This window comes from Phyllobates terribilis, unplaced genomic scaffold (assembly GCF_046119375.1).
Source record: "Phyllobates terribilis strain yellow unplaced genomic scaffold, ASM4611937v1 Scaffold_3__8_contigs__length_932513732, whole genome shotgun sequence".
Classification (NCBI taxonomy): Eukaryota; Metazoa; Chordata; class Amphibia; order Anura; family Dendrobatidae; genus Phyllobates; species Phyllobates terribilis.
In genome coordinates this window covers 340604093-340628078 of record NW_027362763.1, presented here as the reverse complement: position 1 = coordinate 340628078, position 23986 = coordinate 340604093, and positions in this window count along the sequence as shown.

Here is a 23986-nt window from a genome sequence, read left to right as displayed (position 1 = left end):
CAATATCAATGCCCCTTGGAAGAGACGTGGAGGTCGCAGTAGCTTAACAAGATGGTTTTAATGCCCCTTGGAAAAGTGGTGGAGGTTGCAGTAGCTTAATAAGACGGTTTTAATGCCCCTTGGAGAAGTGGTGGAGGTCGCAGTAGCTTAACAAAACAGTTTTAATGCCCCTTGGAAGAGACGTGGAGGTCGCAGTAGCTTAACAAGACGGTTTTAATGCCCCTTGGAAAAGTGGTGGAGGTTGCTGTAGCTTAACAAGACGGTTTAAATGCCCCTTGGAAGAGACATGGTGGTCACAGTGGAATAAAAAGAGAATATCAATGCCTCTTGGAAGAGTGGTGGAGGTCGCAGTGGAATAAAAAGACAATATCAATGCCCCTTGGAAGAGTGGTGGAGGTCTAGCTTAACAAGACGGTTTTAATGCCAATTGGAAAAGTAGTGGAGGTCGCAGTAGCTTAACAAGATGGTTTTAATGCCCCTTGGAAGAGACGTGGAGGTCAGAGTGGTTTAACAAGATGGTTTCAATGCCCCTTGGAAGAGTTGTGGAGGTCACAGTGGAATAAAAAACAGTATCAATACCCCGTGGAAGAGAAGTGGAGGTCACAGTAGCTTAACAAGATGGTTTTAATGCCCCTTGGAAGAATGGTGGAGGTCGCAGTGGAATAAAAAGATAATATCAATGACTCTTGGAAGAGTGGTGGAGATCGTAGTAGCTTAACAAGATGGTTTTAATGCCCCTTGGAAAAGTAGTGGAGGTCGCAGTAGCTTAACAAGACGGTTTTAATGCCCCTTGGAAGAGACGTGGAGATCAGAGTTGTTTATCAAGATGTTTTTAATGCCCCTTGGAAAAGTGGTGGAGGTCGCAGTAGCTTAACAAGACGGTTTTAATGCCCCTTGGGAAAGTGCTGGAGTTCGCAGTAGCTTAACAAGACGTTTTTAATGCCCCTTGGAAGAGACGTGGAGGTCGCAGTGGCTTAACAAGACGGTTTTAATGCCCCTTGGAAGAGTGGTGGAGGTCACAGTAGCTTAACAAGATGGTTTAAATGCCCCTTGGAAGAGACGTGGAGGTCAGAGTGGTTTAACAAGACGGTTTTAATGCCCGTTATGTTACGGGTCCGGGGGGTGGAACCTCTGTGCTATGGTGCAAGGAGGGACCCAGAAGGGCGTAACTAAGTATCAACCCGGACCAACCCTGGTCGTACGGCGGCTAACGACTCCGTGACCAGGGAGGGACCGAGCTGAGGGACCCGGTGCTACTCTGGGGACGACCTTGTAAGGGAGCAGGTGACTCCCACGGTACAGATGGCAGGGACGGACCGGAATAGCAGGTAGGCACAGCAGGCAGGCTGGCGAGCAGAAGCCTCCAGGTAGGCTATCAGGTAGACACGGCAAGTGATGGCAGGAGCCTCTAGGTGGTCACGGCAAGTGACGGCAGGAGTCTCTAGGTGGGCTGGCAGGTGGTCACAGCAAGTGACGGCAGGAGTCTAGGTGGTCATGGCAAGTGACGGCAGGAGCCTCCAGGAAGGCACGGCAGGTAACAAGCAGGTAACAGGCAAGTCACAGGCAAGTGCTCCCAGGTGAGCGAGCTGGCAGGCATGGCAAGTAACAGGCAGGCAACAGGCAAGTGCTCCCAGGTGAGCTGGCTGGCTGGCACGGAAGGTAACAGGCAGGTAACAGGCAGGTAACAGGCAGGTAACAGGCTGGCGGGCAAGACTGGTAGTCAGGCTAGCACCAGGACCTGAGGGCTGAAGCAGAGGTCAGAAACACTGTGCAACAACTTTTGCTTGGGCACCTCCATTTTGGAGGAGGTGCCTTATATATGGGAGGACTCTCAGCTATTGGCCGGGGACTACTTAGGACAGCGCGTGCGGCCACTTTAAGAGGGAGGGAGCGCGCGCACGCGCCCTAAGCACAGTGCCTAGGGAGCTGCGCGCGCCGGCAGCAGGAAGAGGAGCGCTGGTGAACGCAGAGCGGGGAGCGAGGAGGTGAGTGGGACGGCGTCTCTGCCTGGCAGGGGGTAGAGATGCCGATGCTACACCTTGGAAGAGTGGTGGAGGTCACAGTAGCTTAACAAGATGATTTTAATGTCCCTTACGAGAGCCATGCAGTACAGCATATTAAAAACATTATTCCCATTATTGGGGAGTGGGTCTCCCATAGTCTTTACCTATGCCTTCCAAGCAAAAGCTTCCAAAAATTAGGACAGAGGAACTTGCAATGCTTGCAACACGGACCACGGTCACCCTGGTGGTATAGTGGTGGTGGAGGCTGAGGATAAGGAGAAGAGCAAAAAACAGCCGAAATGAGGAAGCGTATACCCATGTGTGGGTGTGAAGCGGTGCATGGGAATACACCTCCCGAAATAACACAGTGGATTTGACTTTATGTTACTCTGCTCTCATTTGGTGGTGATGAGAAGTCTGGCCCAATCCAGCCCTTGTTCATTTTGATAAGGGTCAGCTTGTCAGCATTGTCAGTTGACAGGCGAGTGCGCTTATCAGTTATAATTCCCCCAGCGGCAGTAAAAACACGCTGCGATAACACGCTAGCTGCAGGGCAGGCTAGGACCTCCAATGCGTAGAGAGCGAGTTCAGTCCAAGTGTCCAGCTTGGATACCCAATAATTAAAAGGCACAGAGGAATCATGGAGGACTCTGGTACGGTCGGCAAGGTACTCCCTCACCATCTTTTGATACTTTCCACTTCTTGTGAGAGTACCCCGCGACTCAGGGCCTGTAAGCTGGGTGGGTCTCAGAAAACTGTCCCAGAATGTTGACAGTGTTCCCCTGCCTCTGCTGGATTGGAGTTGCGTCTCTCTCGCCTGTACGCCTTGGTTGGTCAACAAACTGAGACCTCTGCCGCTAGCGAGTTCAGATGGGAATTTTTTTAACAGTTCTGCAGCAAGGGCCTTCTGGTAATGCCCCATTTTTGTAGACCTCTCCACCTCAGGAATAGAGATGAGCGGTGTTCAACTAGAACTGTTCGCCAATTTCAAATTCGAGCTGTTTTGGGCGGTGTCCGAGTCGTTCGACGAACGCAAACGATTTGCAAAAAATTTGGCTGTTCAAGGTTATGTTCGATAATTGTTCGTGCACCAAAAGCGTAACTGGATTTTTTCACATCATGCAGGAATTGTCTGCCCCTCACTGTAATGTCACAGCCATGGCGGTTTTGGCATTACCGTGGTTGCCCAAATCGATGGGAACAGTGCTCACAGTGAAACATGAAAAGCCAGCAATTAAGCAGCGGCATACACCGGTACCCGACAATTTAGAACAGAAAGAATAGAGCATCACACATAGATTAGATAGATAGAAACATGTCAGTCACATATATAATAAGTACAGTGATCGTGTTGATTACTGTACTTGTCATTTAGTGTTAAAATAAAGGATTTATTAAAAAAAAAAATTGGCGTGGGGTTCCCCGTAATTTTAGTCTCTAGTGGAGGTTAAGCAGATGGCTGGGGCAGATGTTTGAAGCCTGGGAAGGGGGTAATACCCACGGAGCTTCCCTGGCTACTAATTTCAGCCCCCAGCTGAATACCTAGCCTTTACTAGCTATTAAAATGGGAGACCCCCCCCAAAAAAATATGTGGGGTCCCCAGGACGGCTCCAGCTCTGCTACATCGAGATGACTTGCTGGATCGCAGCAGAAAGCTTCCATCCAGTTTGCCATGCCGAAGACACTGAGAAGCGCAGGCATTCTCAGTGTCTGGCGGTGACGGCATCCAGATGAGCCGAGTTCATGTCCAATGAACTCACCTCACCTCATGCACGTCACTGACAGCATGGGAGAATTCTCCTGCGCATGCGGTGAGCGTGAGAGAATTCTCCTGTGCTCAACCTGGATGAGTTGGGTACAGGGCCAGAAGATGGCGCTTCTATGAACACAATATTTTCTGAGGTGGCTGCGGACTGCAATTTGCAGCGGGGGGGGGGCAGAAAGCTTGGGCCTCCCTGCGCTGCGGATTCCAGCCCCCAGCTGCCTGCTGTACCTGACTGGACACAAAAATAGAGCGAAGCCCCACGTCATTTTTTTTTTAATTATTTCGTGAAATTCATGAAATAATTAAAAAAAAATTGACGTGGGGCTTTGCACTAGTTTTGTGTCCAGCCAGGTACAGCAGGCAGGAACGGGCTGCCCCCAACCACCAGCTGCCTAGTTGTACCTGGCCTGAACACAACAATATAGGGAAGCCCTTTTTTTTTAAATTATTTCATGAATTTCATGCATGCCTTCTGCATTAAAAGTAAAATAATAAACCAACATCATCCTTACCTTTCCATGGTTCCCAGGATGGCTCCAGCTCTGCTACATTCACATGACAGGCTGGATCGCAGCAGAAAGCTGCCATCCAGCTTGCCATGACGCAAACACTGAGAAGGGCAGGCATGCTTGCGCTCCTCAGTGTCTGGCTGTGACGGCATCCAGATGAGCCAAGTTCATGTCCAATGAACTCGGCTCACCTCATGCACGTCACTGAAAGCGTAGGAGAATTCTCCTGCGCTTGCGCTTGCCGTGAGCGCAGGCGAATTCTCTCACGCTCACCGCATGTGCAGGAGAATTCTCCCACGCTGTCAGTGACGTGCATGAGGTGAGCTGAGTTCATTGGACATGAACTCGGCTCATCTGGATGCCGTCACAGCCAGACACTGAGGAGCGCAAGCATGCCTGCGCTTCTCAGTGTCTGCGGCATGGCAAGCTGGATGGCAGCATTCTGCTGCGATCCAGCCTGTCATCTCGATGTAGCAGAGCTGGAGCCGTCCTGGGAACCATGGAAAGGTAAGGATGATTTTGGTTTATTATTTTACTTTTACTGCGGAGATCATTGGCTTCAGCTGGAATGGGCGTGATGGTAAGTATGGTTTAATTTAGAACAATAAAGAATTGTGTGTTTATTTCAAATAAAGGACTTTATTCTGGGTGTTTGTGTTTTTTTTTTCAACTTTGACTATGGGGATAGTAATGGGGGTGTCTTATAGACGCCTCTCCATTACTAACCTGGGCTTGATGTCAGCTGGCATTATAAGCTGACATCAACCCCAGCCCTATTACCCCATTGCCACCGCTACAGGGCAGTGGGAAGAGTGAGGCTAAGTGCCAGAATTGGCGCATCCTATGTATGCGCAATTTCTGGGGTGGCTGATGGCTGGTGTTTCTAGCCTGGGAGGGGGCCAATATTCATGGCACCCTTCCTGGGCTATTAATATCAGCCCCCAGCTGTATGCCTAGCCTTTGCTAGCTATTAAAATAGGGGGGACCCCACGTCATTTTTTTGGGACGTCCCCCATTTTAATAGCTAGTAAAGGCTAGGTATTCAGCTGGGGGCTGATATTAGTAGCCTGGGAAGCTCCGTGGGTATTACCCCCTTCCCAGGCTTCAAACATCTGCCCCAGCCGTCTGCTTAACCTCCGCTAGAGACTAAAATTACGAGGAACCCCACGCCAATTTTTTTTTAAGAAATCGTTTATTTTAACACTAAATGACAAGTACAGTAATCAACACTATCACTGTACTTATTATATATGTGACTGACATGTTTCTATCTATCTAATCTATGTGTGATGCTCTATTCTTTCTGTTCTAAACTGTCGGGTACCGATGCTGAATTGCCGGCTGGGTTTTTTAAAGAGAGTGTCTTCTGAGCAATATGTCAGCTTTTGGACACCTTTGAAGGTGTTTTCTATACATTTTTATTTGCCTGCCATTGGTTTTAATGGTGTTCGACGGTATTCTAAGTTGTTCGACAAACAGTTCCACGAACATCCCGGTGTTCGACGGACCGACCGAACCCGAACCCTACGGGGGTGGCTCAACACTACTCAGAAATAAGAGAGTGAAAGTTCTCCTTGTAGCGGGGGTCTAAAAGTGTCACCAACCAGTAATGACTGTCACCCAACATTTTGACAATGCGAGGGTCACGGTTAAGGCAGCGTAACATAAAGTCAGCCATGCGTGCCAGACTGGTAACGGGCAAGACTTCCGTGTCCTCACCAAGATGACAACTGACCATGCTCTCCTCCTCCTCCTCCTCCTCCCCCCTGTCCTCAGGCCACCCACGCTGAACAGACGGTATGACAGTTGTGCAGGTAATACCGTCTACAGCGCATGATACCAGCTCCTGCTATTCCTCCTCCTCCTCCTCCTCTCCCTCATTGTCCCCCAATGCACATTGGGATGAGATGAGGCTGGGCTGTGTGTAATCGCCCGCTATGACTTCTTGATCCATCTCATCATACTCTGGCTGCAATGCCTCCTCTTTAATTCTCTGCAGAGAGCGTTGCAAAAGACAGACAAATGGGATGCTGACGCTAATGATGGCGTCATCGCCACTCACCATCTTGGTGGACTCCTCAAAGTTTGTCAGGATGGTACATATGTCAGACATCCAGGTCCACTCCTGAGGTCTTATGTGTGGAGTCTGACCTTAATATCGACGGCCTTGTTGCAGCTGGTACTCCACAACTGCTCTCTTCTGCTCACAAATCCTTTGCAACATGTGGAGGGTAGAGTTCCAATGTGTGGGGACATCACACACCAGTCGGTGTGCCGGAAGCTGCAAATGCTGCTGCAACACAGCAAGGGCGGCAGAAGCTGTAGCCGACTTGCGAAAATGAGCTGACAGGCGGCGTACTTTAATGAGCAGATCTGGCAACTCGGGGTACGATTTAAGAAACCGCTGAACCACGAGGTTAATCACATGAGCCAGGCATGGTACGTTTATGATCTCGCCTCACCTCAGAGCCGTGACCAGGTTACGGCCATTGTCACACACGACCATGCCTGGATGTAGCTTCAGCGGTCTCAGCCACAGATCTGCCTGCTCTTTCAAAGCTGTCCACAACTCACAAACAGTGTAAGATTTATCACCTAAGCTTATGAGTTTCAGCACAGCCTGTTGCCGCTTGGCTGAGGCAGTACTGTAGTGCTTCCAGCTTGTAACTGATGTGGTGATATCTGAGATGGAGGCTGAACATGAGGAGGAGGATAAAGCGTAGGAGCTGTACACTGTGGCGGCAACTCTGACTGACATAGGGCCCGCAATCCTCGGTGTGGGGAGGATGTGTTCCGTCCCAAGGTCCGACTGGGTCCCGGCTTCCACTATGTTTACCCAGTGTGCCGTCAGGGACATGTACCATCCCTGGCCACAAGCACTTGTCCACGTGTCTGTTGTCAGGTGGACTCTCCCAGTAACTGCATTCTTGAGGGCACCGTGGATGTTTTGGGACACGTGCTTGTGTAGTGCAGGGATGGCACACCGGGCAAAATAGTGTCGGCTGGGGACCGAGTACTGAGGGACGGCCACCATCATACGGTTGCGGAAGGATTCCGTCTCCGCCAGCCTAAAAGTCAGCATTTCCAACGCAAGCAGTCGTGAAATGTGCGAATTTATGACTGTGGCCTGTGGGGCGTTGGCTGAGAATTTGCGCTTTCGTTCAAAGCTCTGAGATTTGAAAAATTTAACGCTGCGGTGGGACGTGGACGTTGATTCTGTTTCTTGAGAAACTGAGAGGAGGGGGCATCTTTGCATGCAGTATGGACAGGTGATTGCCTTGCACGCACAACAGGGGGTTCTCTTACACGCACAACAGTGGAAAAAGCAGTGGTGACACCCGCTGACACTGGTCGTGGACACTGGGGTTCGCCCAACAAAGTCGGGTGCTTTGCTGCCATGTGCCTGATCATGCCGGTGGTGGTCAGGCTTGTAGTTTTGTCACCCCTGCTGATGCTGGCATGGCAGGTGGTACAAATGGCCTTTTTGGGGTTACCAGCAGAGTCTTTAAAAAAATTCCAGACTCTGGAAGACCTACCGCTTGTACTGGCAACGTCCCTCATGTTGGTGTTACGGGGAACTGTTGCCCACCTTCTGTGTGCGGCCACCACACTGCTTCTTCCTGCCTGTTGGGGTACTCTGCCTCCCTCCCCCTGTGTGCTGCTGGCCTCGCTCTGTGTGTCCTCCTGCCACGTTGGGTCAGTTACTAGATCATCCACCACCTCCTCCTCTTCCATTTGCGCACCACAATCCTCCTCCTCACTTCGTGGCAATTGTGTCTCGTCATCGTCCACCTCTTGTGACAAATTGCCAGTGTCGACTTCCTCTTGCCGTGGCTGTTCAAATATTTGGGCATCGCTACATGGGATCTCCTCTTCCACCACTTCAAGCGGAGCAGCCGAGGGGCACAAATCTGGAAATGGACCAGTGAACAGCTCTTCAGAGTGTCCAAGTGTGGGATCAATTGCTGTCTGACGACACTCGGCATGGTGGGATTAAGGAACATCAGGGTGAGGAGGAGTACGCGGTCGAGACTCAAGGCTACTAAAACTTGACCGTGTGGAAGACAGACCGGAGGTGGTGGTGCCTAGGTAACTGGAAGTATTATCTGCTATCCAATTAATAACCTGTTCACACTGATCAGTTCGCAATACTGGTGTTGTAGTGTGCTTCCCTAGTAATTCGGTCAAGAAGTGGAAGCGAGAAGATGTGGCTGTTGGTTGTGGCACATTTTCACCTTGGCTACGGCCCCGTCCTCTACACGTACCATCACCAGAACGTCCAGTTCCACATCCCTTGCCACGCTCCTTGCCCATTGAAAATGAAGTAAAATAGCTTACACTCGCACTATCAATGGAAAAAGGGTAATAAAAAGTAGATTAGAACCATGGAAGAGGAAAACCACAGTTCTATTTCTCTGGCCTACACCAGAATCTTTTAAACAGATATATTTGTGTCTGAACACTGAGCGAGACACTCATTTTTTTTATTTTTTTTGTAAAAAAGGCAAAAAGGTGGATAATACAGAGATTTTACCCGTGGAACTGCAAAACCACAGTTCTAGTTATCTGGCCTACACCAGACTCTTTTAAAAAGATATATTTGTGTCTGAACAGTCAGGGAAACACTATTACTGTTTTTTTTACGGTAAAAATGCCAAAAGCAGGATAATACAGAGATTGGAACAGTGAAACTGCAAAACCACAGTTCTAGTTATCTGGCCTACACCAGACTCTTTTAAACAGATATATTGGTGTCTGAACAGCCAGAGAGACACTATTACTGTTTTTTTATGGTAAAAATGCCAAAAGCAGGATAATGCAGAGATTTGAACCGTGGATCTGCAAAACCAAAGTTCTAGTTATCTGGCCTACACCAGACTCTTTTAAACAGATATATTGGTGACTGAACAGTCATGGAGACACTATTACTGTTTTTTTTTAACGGAAAAAATCCCAAAAGCAGGATAATACAGAGATTTGAACCGTGGAACTGCAAAACCACAGTTCTAGTTATCTGGCCTACACCAGACTCTTTTAAACCAATATATTGGTGTCTGAACAGTCACAGACACACTCAATTTTTTTTGTGGGGTGAGACCAAAAGTTTAATTAGATGCGTATTTGTCCAGTCTGACTGAGGAGAAAAAAAATACAGGATTTAGATGAAAAAAAAAAGTTTTTTTCCTAGCCCCTGAGACCGGGGGATAAGTTTAGCAATTTGATCAGCAGAAGCACACAGGACTGTAATGCAGCGCTTGCTGGTATAACCACTGGGTCCCCTATACAGCCCGCCTGCCTGATATCTGGGATGGATATTAGTCCTGAGAAGGACTGTTTGTTTGATTTGGCAGGCTTTAGAGACCCTACACTACCTATTTCGCACTATGTATCTCTCCCTAACTCAGCAGCAGTCTACCTACACTGTCTGATCCAAAGCGACTGTGTCCAAGATGGCGGCGCCCGGTTTTAAATACTCGAGGTGACGCTGTGCAGCCAGCCAATCACTGTAATGCCCACAAACAACATGGCTGCGGCATTACAGTGACTGGCTGGCAATCCCTGCATGTTCATTGGGTCTGTAAAGAGCGCCAAACGTGCAGGGCAGAGACCCGAGCTCCGGCCCGAGAAACCCGGAAATGCTTGGTGCTTGCCGAACATCCCGAGTAGCGAGATGCTCGGGCGAGCACCGAGCAGTGTCGAGCATGCTCGCTCAACACTACTCTTGATACTTCCCACACTGAGATAATTTTTACACCATGCTGTGTGAAAAAGCCACAGCTTCTTCAATTTGTGCTGCATGTGTATAAACACCAATAAGGTCCCCCAGAAAAAAGGATAATTTGTAGACTGTTTCTACAATTTAAGTAGTCTAATAAGTCTGATAATAAGTCTGAAACTGCAGGGTGTTGTTAAATATCCTGTTTATTAAAACTGGTTACCATATATTTTCACCTAGCCGGTTGAGGTCACTTGGAAATTAATAAGGCATTGTTTACATTAAAGAGCTCAAAACAGGTTCAGTATAGTCCTAGAATACCTCAGAGTGTTATATATCCATTTTCAGTTCGAGGAGACCTCAGAATATTATATTATTCTATTTTCAGGGCAATTAGAGTTTTGGAGTATTGAAATTTAAATAAAACTTTTGAGAAAAATTCAGCCAACACAGCGAATTTGAATTGCAAACATTTTGATCTCCTCTAGGGCTGACCAATCGGGTCACCAATCTCTGATCTCCTCCAAAGAAACTGGATGAATGAAGTATATACCACAACTTCTGTAGATCTTTCAAAGAGTAAGTTACTGTATGTTACTTAATGAGAACTTGTCATGTAAAAAAAACGCTATCAACCTGCAGATATAGTATTAATCTGCAGGTTAATAATGTTCTGAAGCTGTCTGGCGCTCGGACTGTGAGTCACTGCCGGGAAGATATGAACTTTATCCTTCACGACTGCCTCATAGGGGTGGGCCGGAGTGACTTCTGTCACCGCTGAGTGCACAGCGAGCAGTGCCAGTAATCTCGCCCCCAGTTTTGACTCACAGCCATCTCTAATGCTGAGTCGGCTGTCAGTCAGTAGCGGGACGTGATTACAGAAGCAGCTCACTATGCACTGAGTGGTGACTGAAGCCACTCTGGTCCACCACTTTGACTGAAATCCCGAGGTTGCTGGGAGGAGTAAAGTTCATATCCTCCCGGCAGCTGGGCACTCAGTGCGGGAGCAGGACAGCTTCAGAATGCTATTAACCTGTAGATTAAACAAATATCTGCAGGTTAATAGTAGTTTTTTACATGACAGTTTCCCTTTAAATAGTAAGTTATGTTATGATTAGTGTTGAGCATTCCGATACTGAAATATCGGGTATCGGCCGATATTCGCGGTATCGGAATTCCGATACTTAATTACGATACTTTTGCAATATCGTATACCGGAATCGGAAGTTCCCATAATGCAATGAGCCAGTTTCATTTTATTCAGCCAATGAGGATCCTAAGAAGTGTGGGCACATCCTGTTAGGCATGTAGGCATCTTAACTAATGGCATGGCTGTGATTGGCTGCTGAAATGATGTCATGATGCACTATAAAAGCCGCCGCCGCCATTTTCAGTTCACTCTGTTGTGAATTCAGTTAGGGATAGGACGCTGTTGTTCTGAGGGACAGTTTTAGCTACCTATTTGGTCTTTTCTGCTTTACCCAAGCTACTTCATAAATCGCTGTGCCTTGCAGCGCCAGTGCACAGTTCTCTGTGCTGTTCACTGCTGTCTTCAAGGTCTGTGTGTGTGAGTGCTGCTCACCCTGTAGTGTGTGCTTCAGCCACGTCTGGTTGTAGTGCACTCAGTGTGTGTCACTGCCTCATATATTGTCCTTTTTTGCCAATTCATAATTTTTCCTGATATCTCCTATTAGTGTGGTGGTTCCATCCGTATTCAGCTAAATTGGTTCCAAACACACTATATAGGAGTAGATAGAGAATTTTTTGTTGGTCTTGCAGCGCTAGTGCACAGTGCTCTGCATCTGCACTGTTCACATCTGTCTGCAAGGTCTGTGTGTGTGAGTGCAGCTCACCCTGTAGTGTGTGCTTCAGCCACATCTGGTTGTAGTGAACTCAGTGTGTGTCACTGCCTCATACATTGTCCTTTTTTGCCAATTCATAAATTTTCCTGATTTCTCCTATTAGTGTGGTGGTTCCATCCGTATTCAGCTAAATTGGTTCCAAACACACTATATAGGAGTAGTTAGAGGAGCCTTTCTGCAGCATTGTGCCCTGCAGCCCCTGCCAGATTAGTATTAGCCAATTTTTTGTAGCCTCATCTATTGCATTGTAGGTTACCTTCCTACATTGTAATAGCTACAAAAAGTTTGTGATACTATCGGTATTACATCTTTGGGCACATCCAGTGTCTTTTTGTGACAAAAAACCCTAAATAAAGTTCACCAAATACTCCACTTTACAGTTGTGTAGGCCACATTAGCTCATATTAAAGTCTAGTCCACACTTTATAAAATTAGTGTTTCTTATACCTGTTAGCAGCTGTTCAGGAATAAGCACACTAAGCCCTTAGTACTTTTCTGCCTATCTTTATCAGTCTACCAAGATGAAGAAGGCAGGGAGTAAGGCATGTGGTCGTGGTCGTGGGCGTGGGCATGGAGTTTCTGCAGGGAGAGGACGTGAGGATTCTGTGCCTGCAGGGAGAGGACGTGGGGATTCTGAGCCTGCTGCGACCACCAGTGACTCAGCATCCCCCAGTTTTACCAGGGAACAGTCCTTTATGCGCAGCTTTGTAGGAGCTAGCCGTACCCCACTGCTGCGGGAGGACCAAATTGAAGCCATTGTCGGATGGATGGCAGCTAACGCATCGACTTCAATTAGTTCCAGATCCTCTCAGGTCCTGAGCACTGAAGAGCACCCATCTGTCTCTTCACCACCTGCCAAATTGCCCAGGCAGTCAGAGAGCCCTGGACAGGAGCCATCTCTACTTCTGTTCTCTGAATCTCTTGCCTTGGAAAGAGGGGGCCAGCCAAGCAGAATTCGAGAATTTGAAGAAGAGGTAGTATGCAGTGATGCGCAACCGTTTTGTCTCTCTGAATCTGAAGAGGCAGGTGGGCCAGTGCCTATGGTCAGCAGCACACCTCATTACGCATCTGATGATGAGACTCAGGTGCCACTTTCTGGTGCGTACTGTGCTGTCGAGACTTCCCAGGAGAAGCAGTTGTTTGAAGAGGGTGGTGTAGATGATGAGCTCCTTGACCCATCATGGCGTGAGGGACAGGAAGGTGGTGGGAGCAGCTCTGAGGAAGAGATTCCCCGAACGGCCCAAAAAGGAGGGAGAGGGAGGGGGCATACTTGGTTGCCTGTAGCCTCCACTTCGGCACCAATTAGGTCATGGCTCTTCCAAAATCCAAAGCGGGCGCTCCCAAGACTTGCAGTGCCTGGTCCTTTTTTGACACAGTTGCAGATGACATTTGCTTTGTCAAATGCAAGCTGTGTAATCAGAAGGTGAAAAGAGGGAAAAGTGTCAGCAACCTCAATACCACAAATATGTGGAAACATGTGCGGACCAAGCACGTGGTGGGGTTACGAAAACACACTGAAGACCTAGGCCAACCTACAGTGCCACCTACCACCTCTTCAGCTCGTGTTGTAGCCTCTTCCTCCAGCTCACACACAGCTGGTTTGGCTTCCTCACAGGATCGCCATGGAAGAATCTCTGGCACTGTTGTACAGAGACACAGTGTAATTACACCCACAGCACCACTTTCCCTGTCATCCTCACACTCCGAGGCCAGTCTACTGCCATCGTTAGCACAGGCATGGGAGAAAAGGCGCCCATACTCGGCAAACCACCCCCGAGCACAGGCTCTGAATGCTGGCATTGCTAAACTACTGGCCCTTGAAATGCTATCATTCAGGCTGATGGAGACTGACACCTTCCGTAACTTTATGGCATTGGCAGTCCCACAATACAACGTGCCCAGACGCTTTTATTTCAGCAGGCAAGCCATCCCTGCCATGCAACAGCATGTGGAGGGAAAAATTAAACATGTGCTACAAAACGCCGTCAGTAGCAAGGTCCACCTGACCACCGATGCGTGGACCAGTAAGCATGGACAGGGACGATACCTTTCCCTCACTGCCCATTGGGTAAATGTTGTGGAGCCAGGTACAGATCTTGAGAGTGGCGCTGTACGTGTTCTGCCAACTCCAAGGATTGCAGGAATCCACTCTGTACACATTGACTCCTACTCATTAGTGTTGAGCCACCCCCGAAGTGTTCGGGTTCGGTTCGGTTCGTCGAACACCGGGATGTTCGAGGAACTGTTCGTCGAACTGTTCGTCGAACACCTTAGAACACCGTCGAACACCGTTAAAACCAATGGCAGGCAAACAAAAACACATAGAAACACATAGAAAACACCTTCAAAGGTGTCCAAAAGCTGACAAACTGCTCAGAAGACGCTCTCTTTAAAAAAGCCGAACGGCAATTCAGCAGCGGCATACACCGGTACCCGACAATTTAGACAAGAAGGAATAGAGCATCACACATAGATTAGATAGATAGAAACATGTCAGTCACATATATAAGAAGTACAGTGACAGTGTTGGTTACTGTACTTGTCATTTAGTGTAAAGGATTTATTTAAAAAAATAATAGTGTTTTCATGCACCGTCTCTTTAAAAAAGCCGTCCGGTAATTCAGCAGCGGTACCCGAGAATTTATAACAGAAAGAATAGAGCATCACACATAGATAGATATAAACATGCCAATCACATATATAATAAGTACAGTGACAGTGTTGGTTACTGTACTTGTCATTTAGTGTAAAGGATTTATTTAAAAAAATAAAAGTGTTTTCATGCACCGTCTCTTTAAAAAAGCTGGCCGGCAATTCAGCAGCGGTACCCGACAATTTACAACAGAAAGAATAGAGCATCACACATAGATTAGATAGATAGAAACATGTCAGTCACATATATAATAAGTACAGTGACAGTGTTGGTTACTGTACTGGTCATTTAGTGTTAAAATAAAGGATTTATTAAAAAAAAAATTGGCGTGGGGTTCCCCGTAATTTTCGGCTCTAGCGGAGGTTAAGCAGACAGCTGGGGCAGATGTTTGAAGCCTGGGAAGGGGGTAATACCCATGGAGCTTCCCAGGCTACTAATATCAGCCCCCAGCTGAATACCTAGCCTTTACTAGCTACTAAAATGGGGGACCCCCCCAAAAAATGACGTGGGGTCCCCCCTATTTTAATAGCTAGCAAAGGCTAGGCAGACCGCTGGGGGCTGATATTAATAGCCCAGGAAGGGTGCCATGAATATTGGCCCCCTCCCAGGCTAGAAACACCAGCCGTCAGCCGCCCCAGAAATGGCGCATCCATAGGATGCGCCAATTCTGGCACTTAGCCTCGCTCTTCCACGCTGCCCTGGTGCGGTGGCAGTGGGGTAATAGGGTTGGGGTTGATGTCAGCTTATAATGCCAGCTGACATCAAGCCCAGGTTATTAATGGAGAGGCGTCTATAAGACACCCCCATTACTAACCCCATAGTCAAAGTTAAAAAAAACACACAACACCCAGAAAAAAGTCCTTTAATTGAAATAAACACACAATTCTTTATTGTTCTAAATTAAACTATACTTACCACCACGCCCATTCCAGCTGAAGCCAACGATCTCCTGCAATAAAAGTAAAATAATAAAGCAACATCATCCTTACCTTTCCATGGTTCCCAGGACAGCTTCAGCTCTGTTACATCGAGATGACAGGCTGGACCGCAGCAGAACGCTGCCATCCAGCCTGTCATCCCGCAGACACTGAGAAGCGCAGGCATGCTTGCGCTCCTCAGTGTCTCTCTGTGACGGCATAAAAATGAGCCGAGGTCATGTCCAATGAACTCAGCTCACCTCATGCACGTCACTGACAGCGTGGGAAAATTCTCCTGCACTCAGCGCTTCAGCGTGAGAATTTTCCCACGCTGTCAGTGACGTGCATGAGGTGAGCTCATGTCCAATGAACTCAGCTCACCTCATGTATGTCACTGACAGCGTGGGAGAATTCTCACGCTGAAGCGCTGAGTGCAGGAGAATTTTCCCACGCTGTCAGTGACGTGCATGAGGCTGATATTTAAGTTTGGCGCACAAATCGGTGATTGGTCGCAGGCAGCGTCCGCGACCAATCAGCACAGTAGTGTTTAACTTTGGCGGCAAGATCAGTGATTGGTCTCGGTCAAGACGGCGACCAATCACAGATTTGTGCCGCACATTTAAATAGCGGCCGCCACCAATTGGATGTCAGCGCCGCTCCCCGGTCCTCCCTTCACACCCTAGCCGCATGGATGTCAGCGCCGCTGCCTGTGCGGATACTTTCGCTCCGAGAACCCGGGACATGAGCGGGCGCTCGCAGCACAAGTATCCCGACCCGCAGCGCCGCTCCCCGGTCCTCCCTTCACACCCTTAGCCGCTGATGTCCCCACAGTATCCGCATGGTGTTACAAAGGTCCGGACATTTGTGTTAAAAATCGCTGATTGGTCGCTGGCGCTGCCCGCGACCAATCACCAATTTGGGCGCCAAATTTAAATATCCTCCACGACCAATTACCCATCTTGGCTCCACATTTAAACACCGCTGTACTGATTGGTCGCGGACGCTATTTAAATGTGGCGCCAAAATCGGTGATTGGTCGCGCCCACCGTCGGCGACCAATTAGCACAGCGGTGTTTAAATGTGGAGCCAAGATTGGTGATTGGTTGCGGCCGATATTTAAATTTGGTGCCCAAATCGGTGACTGGTCGCGGGCAGCGCCCGCGACCAATCAGCGATTTTTAACACAAATGTCCGGATCTTTGTAACACCATGCGGATACTGTGGGGAGATCAGCGGCTAGGGTGTCAAGGGAGGACCGGGGAGCGGCGCTGCGGGTCGGAATACTTCTGCTGCGAGAAGTCGCTCATCTCCCGGCTTCTCGCAACGGAAGTATCCGACCAGGCAGCGGCGCTCCCCGGTCCTCACCTGTTATGTTCTGCTACCAAAGCTAAGGAAAGAGAGGAGATCTGTCCCTACTATAGGACTCAGCTGAATCCCTACGATGTAACAGGGAACCTGATCCTGCGATCAGACCTGCTAAAGTCCTAATCTAGTCTGTACGGAGACCTATAGATGTGGGGAGGGAATCCCTACAAGTACTAAGGACTGGGAGGAATATGGGACACCTCCTAACAGAAATAGTAGCAGACAGACGAACAAACAAAATAGATAGAACATAGAGGTCCGTAGACCAAGCAAACTAACAGAGCTAGATACAGAGCACAGGCTAGCTAGAAAGTAGATATACAATGAAGTCCAGCAAAGCCAGAAGGGCGGAGCAGGATAAAATAGGCCAACAAGGTCATGTGACCAGCAAAGGAAAAAAAACCTAACAGCAAGGTTCTAACATCACCAATACGATTAGCTGATTGGTCGCGCTCTCCGCACGCGACCAATCAGTGATCTTGGCGCTAAAGTTAAACTCCGCTCTGCTGATTGGTCGCGGCCACCGATTTGGGCGCCACATTTAAATAGCGGCCGCGACCAATCAGCGAGCTTGGTGCCAAATTTAAACACCGCTTTGCTGATTGGTCGCGACCACAACCTATCAGCATTATTGGCGCAAAATTTAAACCCCGCTCTGCTGATTAGTCGCGACCGCCGGCCGTGACCAATCAGTGATATTGTCGCCAAATTTCAACACCGCTTTGCTGATTGGTCGTGGTTGCTGGCCGCGACCAGTCAGCGATTTTGGCGCCAAATTTAAACACCGCTCTGCTGATTGCGCCGGGTCGGCCTCATACATATTCTAGAATACCCGATGCGTTAGAATCGGGCCACCATCTAGTTTCATGAAATAATTTAAAAAAAAATTGACGTGGGGCTTCGCACTATATTTGTGTCCAGCCAGGTACAGCAGGCAGGAATGGGCTGCCCCCAACCACCAGCTGCCTATTTGTACCTGGCCGGACACAACAATATAGGGAAGGCCTTTTTTACTTAATTATTTCATGAATTTCATGAAATAATTAAAAAAAAAATATGTGGGGCTTCGCCCTATTTTTGTGTCCAGCCAGGTACAACTAGGCAGCTGGGGGCTGGAATCTGCAGCGCAGGGAAGCCCAAGCTTTCTGGGTCCCCCCGCTGCAAATTGCAGTCCGCAGCCACCCCGGAAAATGGCGCGTTCATAGAAGCGCCATCTTCTGGCGCTGTACCCAACTCATCCAGGGCCCTGGTGCGGTGGCTCACTGGGTAATAAAGGGGTTAGGGCCAGCTTCGCATTATCAGCTGGCCCTAAGCCCGAAATTCATGGGGTCACGCCAATATTAGACATGACCACCATGAATTTCTAGTAAAGTATTTAAAAAAAACACAACACCCAGAAAAAAGTCCTTTAATTGAAATAAACACACAATTCTTTATTGTTCTAAATTAAACCATACTTACCGTCACGCCCATTCCAGCTGAAGCCAACGATCTCCTGCAATAAAAGAAAAATAATAAACCAACCTCATCCTTACCTTTCCATGGTTCCCAGACAGCTTCAGCTCTGCTACATCGAGATGACAGGCTGGACCGCAGCAGAACGCTGCCATCCAGCCTGTCATCCCGCGGACACTGAGAAGCGCAGGCATGCTTGCGCTCCTCAGTGTCTCTCTGTGACGGCATCCAGATGAGCCGAGGTCATGTCCAATGAACTCAGCTCACCTCATGTACGTCACTGACAGCGTGGAAGAATTCTCCTGCACTCAGCGCTTCAGCGTGAGAATTTTCCCACGCTGTCGGTGACGTGCATGAGGTGAGCTCATTCATGTCCAATGAACTCGGCTCACCTCATGCACGTCACTGACAGCGTGGGAAAATTCTCACGCTGAAGCGCTGAGTGCAGGAGAATTCTCCCACGCTGTCAGTGACGTGCATGAGGTGAGCTGAGTTCATTGGACATGACCTCGTCTCATCTTTATGCCGTCACAGCGAGACACTGAGGAGCGCAAGCATGCCTGCGCTTCTCAGTGTCTGCAGGATGACAGGCTGGATGGCAGCGTTCTGCTGCGGTCCAGCCTGTCATCTCGATGTAGCAGAGCTGGAGCTGTCCTGGGAACCATGGAAAGGTAAGGATGAGGTTGCTTTATTATTTTACTTTTATAGCAGGAGATCGTTGGCTTCAGCTGGAATGGGTGTGGTGGTAAGTATGGTTTAATTTAGAACAATAAAGGATTGTGTCTTTATTTCAATTAAAGGACTTTATTCTGGGTGTTTGTGTTTTCTTTTAACTTTGACTATGGGGTTAGTAATGGGGGTGTCTTATAGACGCCTCTCCATTACTAACCTGGGCTTGATGTCAGCTGGCATTATAAGCTGACATCAACCCCAGCCCTATTACCCCACTGCCACCGCTACAGGGCAGTGGGAAGAGCGAGGCTAAGTGCCAGAATTGGAGCATCCTATGGATGCGCCATTTCTGGGGCGGCTGACGGCTGGTGTTTCTAGCCTGGGAGGGGGCCAATATTCATGGCACCCTTCCTGGGCTATTATTATCAGCCCCCAGCTGTCTGCCTAGCCTTTGCTAGCTATTAAAATAGGGGGGACCCCACGTCATTTTTTTGGGGGGGTCCCCCATTTTAATAGCTAGTAAAGGCTAGGTATTCCGCTGGGGGCTGATATTAGTAGCCTGGGAAGCTCCGTGGGTATTACCCCTTCCCAGGCTTCAAACATCTGCCCCAGCCGTCTGCTTAACCTCCGCTAGAGACTAAAATTATGGGGAACCCCACGCCAATTTTTTTTTAAATAAATCCTTTATTTTAACACTAAATGACAAGTACAGTAATCAACACTATCACTGTACTTCATATATATGTGACTGACATGTTTCTATCTATCTAATCTATGTGTGATTCTCTATTCCTTCTATTCTAAATTGTCGGGTACCGCTGCTGAAATGCCGGCCGGCTTTTTTAAAGAGACAGTGCATGAAAACACTAATATTTTTTTTAATAAATCCTTTACACTAAATGACAAGTACAGTAAGCAACACAGTCACTGTACTTCATATATATGTGACTGACATGTTTCTATCTATCTAATCTATGTGTGATTCTCTATTCTTTCTATTCCAAATTGTCGGGTACCGCTGCTGAATTGCCGGCCGGCTTTTTTAAAGAGACGGTGCATGAAAACACTAATATTTTTTTTAATAAATCCTTTACACTAAATGACAAGTACAGTAACCAACACTGTCACTGTACTTCTTATATATGTGACTGACATGTTTCTATCTATCTAATCTATGTGTGAAGCTCTATTCTGTCTGTTATAAATTGTCGGGTACAGATGCTGAATTGCCGGCCGGCTTTTTTAAAGAGATGGTGCATGAAAACACTATTATTTTTTTTTATAAATCCTTTACACTAAATGACAAGTACAGTAAGTAACACTGTCACTGTACTTCTTATATATGTGACTGACATGTTTCTATCTATCTAATCTATGTGTGATACTCTATTCTTTCGGTTCTAAATTGTCGGGTACCGGTGTATGCCGCTGCTGAATTGCCGGCTTTTCATGTTTCACTGTTGGCACTGTTCCCATCGATTTGGGCAATCACTGTAATGCCACAACCACCATGGCTGTGACATTACAGTGAGTGGCAGACAATCCCTGCATGATTGGTGCTCTAAATAGCGCCAGACATGCAGGACACGCTTTTGGTGCACGAACAGTTATCGATCATAACCTCGAACAGCCGAATTTTTTGCAAATCGTTCGTGTTCGTCGAACGGCTCGAACACCGCCCAAAACAGCTCGAATTTGAGATTGGCGAACAGTTCTAGTCGAACACCGCTCATCTCTACTACTCATACTCCAGTTCCTCTGAATCAGCGCTGCAAGAGCCGTCACGGTCTACCTCCACATCGACCCGTGAACGGTTACCTGTTATGATGACCGATATGAGCACAGCCGTGGCCAAACGTCAACAGGCCGTATTAAAATTAATTTCTTTGGGTAATCGAAGCCACACAGCGCAGGAGCTCTGGAATGCCAACAAGCAGCAGAGCGACGTGTGGTTTGTGCCAGCGAATCTCCAGCCAGGCATGGTAGTGTGTGACAATGGCCGAAATCTGGTGGCAGCTCTGGGCCTAGGCAACCTCACTCACATCCCATGTCTGGCACATGTGCTCATCTTGGTCGTGCAGAGTTTTTTGAGGGACTATACTGATCTTGATGCACTGCTTCACAAGGTCCGCATAGAGTGCGCTCACTTGCGGCTTTCCAGCAACGCAAGATCGCGCATTGCAGCTCTGCAGCGCCGATTACGTCTTCCGGAACATCGCATCATATGTGACCTACCAACCAGGTGGAATTCAACGTTACATATGTTGGAGAGGTTGTGTGAGCAGCAGGCAGCAGTAATGGAGTACCAGCTGCAGCAGGCGCAAACAAGTCGCAGTGCGAGCCGTTCACACTTCACCACCACTGAGTGGGCCTCTATGAAGGACATTTGCCACGTTTTGCGTGCCTTCGATTATTCCACACGGATGGCGCGTGCAGATGATGCACTAGTCAGCATGACTATCCCCTTTATCTGCCTGCTTGAAAAAACACTGCAAGCACTAAGAGAGGAGGTTTTGGAAGAGGTGAAGGATGAGGAGTCACAAATGCCATCTGCTTCTCTACAGTCTGCTCAACGTGGTTCCTCACAAAGGCCTAGGCAGGGGACACTTTGTGAGGAGGATGAGGATGAGTCAATGGAGGAGGAAGACATCTGTCCAGACGAGGGAGGTACACAATGCTCTAGTAGTCAGTACCTAGAGCGAGTGTGGGGTGATGCAGAGCAAGCAGAGATCATGCCTCAAGAAGGGGACAGCGTTTCTTGGCCAGTTGGCAGTCTGCAGCACATGGTTGATTTCATGCTGCAGTGCCTGAGAAACGACCGCCGCATCGCCCACATTCTCAACACGGCTGATTATTGGGTGTCCACCCTCCTAGATCCTCGCTACCGGGACAACTTACAAAGCCTCATAACACCATTGAACCGGGAGCGTAAAATGCGGGAGTAACAAGACGCACTGGTGCATTCCATCATGTTCTCCATTCCAACCGAGAGCAGTGCTGCTAGTGCTTTACAAAGCAGCTCAGTGCGTCGAGGCAGTGGAGGAAGCTCTGCACAAAGAGGGAGCAGAAGCAGCTCCTCAGCACAAGACAAGACCGGTATGGCCAAAATGTGGCAAAGTTTTGTGTCCCCGCCGCCACAAAAGTCTACACCATCACAGACGGCTCCAGTCAGCAGGAGGCAACGTTTCCGTCAGATGGTGACAGACTACATGTCTTGCCCTCTCAGTGTACTCCCAAACGGCTCTTTTCCCTTCAAGTTTTGGGTCTGTAAGCTGGATACATGGCCAGAGCTTAGCCAGTATGCATTGGAAGTGCTAGCTTGCCCTGCTGCTAGTGTATTATCGGAACGCGTCTTTAGTGCCGCAGGTGGTGGACTAACAGACCGTCGCATGCGACTATCCTCTGATAACGTTGACCGGCTACTTTTCTCAAAATGAACAAGGCCTGGATCTCTCATGAATTTGCTAGTCCTCTTCCAGAATAAATAATTGGTTGGCAACAGTATCCAGGTCTCCTGTTGTGTTCATGTTTCTACCACCTGAACTGTAATCCCGGAGCTCCAACACCGCCAGTTGGCGCTCAGAAGTGACGTCTGCACAGTCAACACTTGCTTCCGTGTGATTGGGGTACAGTAACGTCAGCTGTTCCCTTGCTGTGCGGACGGCAATTTCTTCTGCTCTGTCCACATTCTCACTACTACAGATTTTAAAGTTGCTCCAATTACACCTCTGGCTCCTCTGTTTTCAGTATTATCCCTGAACTCCAACACCGCCAGTTGGCGCTCGGAAGTGCTGTCTGCACAGTCAACACTTGCTGCCGTGTTATTGGGGTTCAGTAACGTCAGCTGTTCCCCTGCTGTGCGGACGGCAATTTCTCCTACTCTGTCCACATTCACACTACTACAGATTTTAAAGTTGCTCCAATTACACCTCTGGCTCCTCTGTTTTCAGAATTATCCCTAAGCTCCAACACCGCCAGTTGGCACTCAGAAGTGACGTTTGCACAGTCAACACTTGCTGCTGTGTTATTGGGGTTCAGTAACTTCAGCTGTTCCCCTGCTGTGTGTCTGGCAATTTCTCCTGCTCTGTCCACATTCTCACTACTACAGATTTTAAAGCTGCTCCAATTACACCTCTGGCTCCTCTGTTTTCAGTATTACCCCTGAGCTACAACACCGCGAGTTGGCGCTCGGAAGTGACGTCTGCACAGTCAACACTTGCTGCCGTGTTACTGGGGTTCAGTAACGTCAGCTGTTCCCCTGCTGTGCGGATGGCAATTTCTCCTGCTCTGTCCACATTCACACTACTACAGATTTTAAAGTTGCTCCAATTACACCTCTGGCTCCTCTGTTTTCAGTATTATCCCTGAGCTCCAACACCGCCAGTTGGCGCTCGGAAGTGAGGTCTGCACAGTCAACACTTGCTGCCGTGTTATTGGGGTTCAGTAACGTCAGCTGTTCCCCTGCTGGGCGTACGACAATTTCTCCTGCTCTGTCCACATTCTCACTACTACAGATTTTAAAGTTGCTCCAATTAGACCTCTGGCTCCCCTGTTTTCAGTATTATCCCTGAGCTCCAACACCGCCAGTTGGCGCTCGGAAGTGACGTCTGCACAGTCAACACTTGCTGCCGTGTTATTGGGGTTCAGTAACGTCAGCTGTTCCCCTGCTGTGCGGACGGCAATTTCTCCTGCTCTGTCCACATTCTCTCTACTACAGATTTTAAAGTTACTCCAATTACACCTCTGGCTCCTCTGTTTTCAGTATTATCCCTGAGCTCCAACACCGCCAGTTGGCGCTCGGAAGTGACGTCTGCACAGTCAACACTTGCTGCCGTGTTATTGGGGTTCAGTAACGTCAGCTGTTCCCCTGCTGGGCGGACGGCAATTTCTCCTGCTCTGTCCACATTCTCACTACTACAGATTTTAAAGTTGCTCCAATTACACCTCTGGCTCCTCTGTTTTCAGTATTATCCCTGAGATCCAACACCGCCAGTTGGCGCTCAGAGGTGACGTCTGCACAGTTAACACTTGCTGCCGTGTTATTGGGGTTCAGTAACGTCAGCTGTTCC